Source organism: Silene latifolia, chromosome X, assembly GCF_048544455.1.
Source record: "Silene latifolia isolate original U9 population chromosome X, ASM4854445v1, whole genome shotgun sequence".
Classification (NCBI taxonomy): domain Eukaryota; kingdom Viridiplantae; phylum Streptophyta; class Magnoliopsida; order Caryophyllales; family Caryophyllaceae; genus Silene; species Silene latifolia.
The window spans coordinates 77,036,178-77,042,210 of NC_133537.1; the positions used below are offsets into that span (position 1 = coordinate 77,036,178).

The 6,033-nt window shown below is 40.0% G+C and overlaps 1 non-coding gene across 1 annotated transcript; it reads right to left on the reverse strand.

Moving 5' to 3' along the window:
- Positions 1–1,332: 1,332 nt before the first annotated feature.
- On the reverse strand, positions 1,333–1,439 carry LOC141625314 (small nucleolar RNA R71). The gene has a single exon (XR_012535099.1). It is a non-coding gene; the product is annotated as a small nucleolar RNA R71 (small nucleolar RNA).
- Between the last annotated feature and the right edge of the window lie 4,594 nt (positions 1,440–6,033).

Below are 6,033 nucleotides of genomic sequence, written 5' to 3' on the forward strand. Positions count from 1 at the left end.
TGTAGTGTTAACTTTTGCACATGTTATGCTTGATAAAATGCTTGACTAACAAACCTTGGATGTATACATCTCTTATCTATTCAACAAGACTTGTAAGATATAAACTAACTCGAGTCTTGTTAGACCATGCATAAAATTGACTAGGAAGAAACTAAGTCGACTTGTAGGTGTTGTACAGTCTTGACCGACTCGGCTCTGGGACCCAAATCTTCCTAGGAATCATAAGATATAAACTAACTCGATTCCACTACAACAATAATTTGCTTGCAACTATGTAAACATGTTTGTATGATCACCACCATGAATCCCCTATGAACCCATGACAACCTAGTGCCTTAATTTATTGTTTACAAACCCCTACTTTACTTGCTTGTTTTACTTTCATTTCTTTACATTTCATTGTTAAGTAGTGTAGTTTGTTACCTCAAAACTCAACCCAATTTGTGACACCCTTAGACATAACTTTCTACAACCGATAACTTAATTCAATACCCGTCCTTTGGGATCCGACCTTTACTTACCACTGTACTAAGAGTAGTTTGTTTTGATTATCAATATTATTTTGATTGGCTAGCTTAGATGACAAAGTTTGGACCATATCAAAAATGGCGTCGTTGCCGGGGACGGTGTTCAATTGAGTTGTTATCATTTGTTGTTTTTAGTTGTGTCTTTCTTAACCTTGGGAAAGTTAAACTCCTCAAGGTAGTTTTAATTGTTTTCTAGTTGTTTGCTTTTTGCATGTCTAGGAGATCACAAGGTAGACCTTTACCTTTTGATCTCGAAATTGAAAGAACCTTGACCAACATTAGAAGAACCGTTAGAAGGGCTTCAACAAGTGTGGGTATTGGAGAACTTGTGGATATCGGTATTGTCCAATCGAATAGTGTTAAGTTTACCAACGCTTTTGCAAGAGAAGGAGAGGAGAACCCAATTCAAAACCAACCACAAAATCAACCCCTAATGTCTAAATTTTCATCTCATTCCGTACCAACCGAGGAGAACCTACCAAATGGTACTTCTACACCACCACATCTAACCGGTAATTTCATTGCCAAATTTGGATTCATACAATTAGTTGAGAGAAGTCAATTTGGAGGGATGCCTTGTGAAGATCCTCATCTACACATGGAGACTTTTTGTGACTATTGTGATGCAATCTCTCAAACCGGAGTGACTCATGACCAAATTCGATGGGTGTTGTTTCCTTTTTCCTTGATCGGAGCCGCAAAGCAATGGTTAAAGAGCCTAGACAAGGCTACCCTTGGTTTTGATTAAGGGAAAAAGTTAGCACTTGCCTTTTACAAGAAGTTTTATCCTCCGGAGAAGACTAACATGTTGAGAGCCCAAATCATCGGGTTCAAGCAAAGGGATGAGGAATCATTATATGAAGCATGGGAGAGATTTAAGGATACTTGTCGGTCTTGTCCTCACCATGGACTTAGCAAGTTGTTCCTTGTTCAACGGTTTTGGAATGGCTTATATGAAGACTCACGAAATGTGCTTAATATGGGCTCCAATGGGAGTTTCGCCGAGGTTGATGCCATAACAAACATTGACGAAAATCGAAGAAATGGCGGTTCATAATTCCCAATATAGTAGGCCGAGAAAAGCCACTAGAGGAGGGAAGCATGAGGTGGACTCTATCACAAAATTGGGTGCTTCAACTAAGTGCTCATATCGACACCATAAACTTGAAGTTTGAGAAGGCCATGACAAAGCTTGAAGAAGCTTCCCAATCACCCAAACAACATGTCAATGCTATGATGGCATCATCCTCAATCCCAAATGGAGTGTGTGAGAATTGTGGAACCTTGGGACATGACCAACATGAATGTAGGGGAACAAATGAACAAGTAAATGCTTTCCAAGCATACAAGAATGGCACCCCTTATTCCAACTATTACAATGAGAATAGCAAATTCCATCCAAAACTCTTATACACAAGCCAAAATGTCCAAAACCCTCAACCCACATACACACCACCCCTAATGAGAAAACCTACTCAAAGACCATATTACAATCAACTCAATGACCAAGCTTTTGATGTCCAAAAAGCGGTCCACCAAATACAAAAGAGCCAACAAGATTTCTTTGCTCAAATGCAAAGGGACAGCCAAGCCAAAGACACTACCATCAACAATATCCTTGCTCATACAAAAATGTTGGAGACTCAATTGTCTCAATTGGCCTCTTCTAGCTCCCAAAGACAAAAGGGACAATAACCTCCTCAAGGTAATCCTCCCACAAGACATGAGACCATCAATGCCATCCACTTCAGGAGTGGTACAAGATATGAGGGACCAAAAACGCCAAGTGAAGAAGGTATTGTTGAGGAGAATGATAAGCAAAGTGATATGATTGAACCACTAAGTAGAAATCCTAAGGTGGTAGAGACAACTACCAATGACTCATCAAAGAAGAGAAATGAAGAGAAGGCTAAAGAAATTGAGAAAGAGCCTATTATGATTAGACTTCTATTCTTAAGTCGCCAAGCTAAGCCTATGTTTTTTGAGCAACTTGGAAAGTTCATGGAGATTATGAAGAACTTGGAGGTTTCTATACCATTCACGGAGCTAATCCACCATGTTCCGGCCTATGCAAAGTACATGAAAGACATCCTTACCAAGAAGAAGTCCATCCGAAAATTGGAAACCATTGCCTTCACAAAAGTGAGTAGTGCAATTCTTCAAGGAAATTCCCCTCCAAAGCTCAAAGATCCGGGGAGCTTCTCAATTCCTTGTACCATTGGTGAGACCACAATCAACAAGGCACTATGTGATCTAGGTGCAAGTGTGAGTGTCATGCCATATTCGGTATGTGAAAGACTAGGAGTGGCAGAGCTCAAGTGTACCAACATGACTTTATAAATGGCGGATCTCTCAACAAAGAAACCACTAGGGGTATGGGAAGATGTTCCCGTGAGACTTCGAAAGTTCTTCATACCGGTGGACTTTGTCATTGTTGATATGGAGGAGGATTCCAACATTCCAATCATTCTAGGAAGATCATTCCTACACACCGCCGGAGCGGTGATCGATGTGAAACATGGAGAGCTCACACTTGAAGTAGGTGATGAAACAATCACCTTCAACCTTGATAAGCCTATGAGAGCTCCCAACTTGTTTGAGCCATGCTTTATGGTCGATCACTATACTCGGAAGGGCGACAAGAAGAAGATGGAATCTCCATTTAAAGAACAAAGGATAGATGGAAATCTCAAAGAGAAGGGCAAAGATACACCGCCCAATTGGAAGAAAGATATTGATAATGTTGAAATGGCTCTATTCGGAGAGCATGGAATTTTTCACAACAAGATTGAGAGCTTGCTCATGACAAGTAAAGATGGAGGTCTCCTTGGCCATGATCACAAAGAAGGAGAGTTGATCTTGTCAACTCATGATCCACCTAACATAGGGGAGAAAGCAAATGAAGTTTATGGTCTATGGGACAATGAATTTTAGGGATTGGTTGATCCCTACTGAAGAGTCTATCATACCCGAAATACTCGAGAGGGTGGTGAATTGAGTATTTAAAAACTTATGCCCACTTTTTATTTTATATCAAAGTAATTAATTACTTAATGTTTATTGATTAAACTTTAACTAATTAATTAGGTGATTATGAAAGTAATGAAATGAACGAAAAGGAAAACTGCAAAGACACACGATTTTGAAGTGGTTCAGCTTCACACGTCGAAGCCTACGTCCACTGTTCTTGATTAATAATTTTAGTACCTTTCTCCGGATTACAAAATTATCAACCCAACTCGTATAGCTAACTCTAGCTACAACTCAATTTGAATATCACTAGATATTCGGTTTTGACTATCTTAAGTTACTAAGAAAGTACTTGATTGTTCTTCTAGGTGTTCACACAATTGAACGAGTAAGAAATAATATGAAGCACTATTATCCAATAACGTAACTTAAAAAGTAATTGCAATAAAGAACAACACGACTTTTCAAAACAATTTTCGATTGAAAAATAATGATAAACTAAATTTGTTTGCAAGGATATTTTAAAGCTCAAAGTTGAAAAGTAATTTGAAAGAGTGAATAAGTGCTTGTATTTATAGTAGAGAGGAGATCTAGGTTTAGGAAGAAAACCCTAAATGCCGTGTGTGTGTCGTGAGAGGCAAGAAAGAGATTAGGTTAAATCTTCCTTAATCTTGGAAAGTAAGAAGGAATAAAAATAATAGGGATATTCTATATGGTACCCCTTAATTTTTTGGCTTTCTACATGGTACCCCTACATTTTTTAAAACATACATGGTACCCGTAATTGTTGTCATTATTACTAAGTGTACCCCTAAACTTTGTTTTCCGTCAATTAAACTCGGTTTTAGGCGTTAAGTGATTACTTGGACGCGTAACCAAGCTTGTCATTTATCATCCCATGACATAAGGACTCTATTAGGTTCAATATCCATCTTTGGACGTGATAATTTGGCACGGGATCAATAAATTTTCTGTGACACCCCTCGTTGAGGTAACTAAAAGTAACTAGTAAATCGTGGCGGAAACACGAGATTTTTGAAAACTTTTAAGGCTTCTAAAGAAGTCCAACGCGAGGCATCACCAACACGATAAATAAGTTTAGACAGTGAAGTTTAAGTTTACAAAACAAGTCTATTTATTGGGGAAAAGATATCCCACGAATTAACATAGATTCGAAAAGTAGGTGAGTCTATTATGTGATAACTAAATAAGGTCCGAGGTAAGAACTCGCTAGCTCACACGGTCTTCCCCACTTAAGCTTCATCACAAACCTGTCATTCATAATAAATATGAAAGCCACAGTCAGTGGGGAGTAACTCAGGGTTCTCCCAGCCACAATATGTCAAAATACAAGTAATTAAGAATTTAATTAAATAAACAAGCATGAGAGTAAAATACTTACGGTGACGAGAGGATCATGATTAGTATACAAAATGCAATAAGAGTAGTTACGCATAAATGAGAGAAGAATAATTAGGTCAAACGGTCAAATATTGACTCAACTCAAATGTAAGACAAATTACAAAGTATAGACTCAAACAAGACAACCCTCAAGACTCCAACCTCTTGGTAGGACGACGATCATAATACGGTCCTAGTCTAAACCTGGCCAGACTCTCGGGATGGACGACACCCGATTCGACAAACGATACCAAATCGTATCCAAGACTCGAAATATGGTACACCTAACCGTGCCCGAAAGTCGAGTAACCTCAAGCGGAACCTTGTCACCTAACCGTGACCCCCGGTCCGAAAAAGGCGGAAGGAAAAATAGCCCAACTCGGAAACAATGGCACCTAACCGTGACCCAATGTCCGAGGGCAAATAAATAGGGAATGTCGAGTAGTCTCACAATGTAAAACGTCACACTCGGGTCCGAACAAGAACCATAACCATTATGCATGATCATAACATTAATGAGTCTTAAAGTAACCAATTATCGATAGGAAAGAAGATGCATGCATACCTCAATCATTATTAGAAGTCGCAAGTGAAATAGAACAAACAGGGGACTCCCGGTAGGGTGGTGTACCGGCCAAGAGCCACCGGTGGGACAACATGCCAAAATCGAAATTTAATAAAACTTACGGTGCACTCCCCGGTAGGTCAGAGGCCGGCCGCCGATCACCCCTGGGACTACGGCCAAATTTCAAAAACTCATAAAACCTTCAGTGCACTCCCAGCCGGTCAGTAGACCGGCCGCCGGTCACCCGGCTGGGAATACGCCCAAACTCAAAATCACCTAAAATCCTCAGTGTACTCCCAGCCGGTCAGTAGACCGGCCGCCGGTCACCCGGCTGGGACTACAGGCTTACCAAAATATGTTCAAAAACTTACAGGGAACTCCCAGCCGGTCAGTAGACCGGCCGCCGGTCACCCGGCTGGGACTACAAACACGCGGGTTCAATGCAAAACACTTCCAAACCATTTGAAACCAACAAAAATTGTTTCCCATCAATTGTTTACGTATCCTAGCATGATTCTAACTCGGAAAAACAACATATTTGAGCATGTGAATGGGTAATTTCGGATTCAA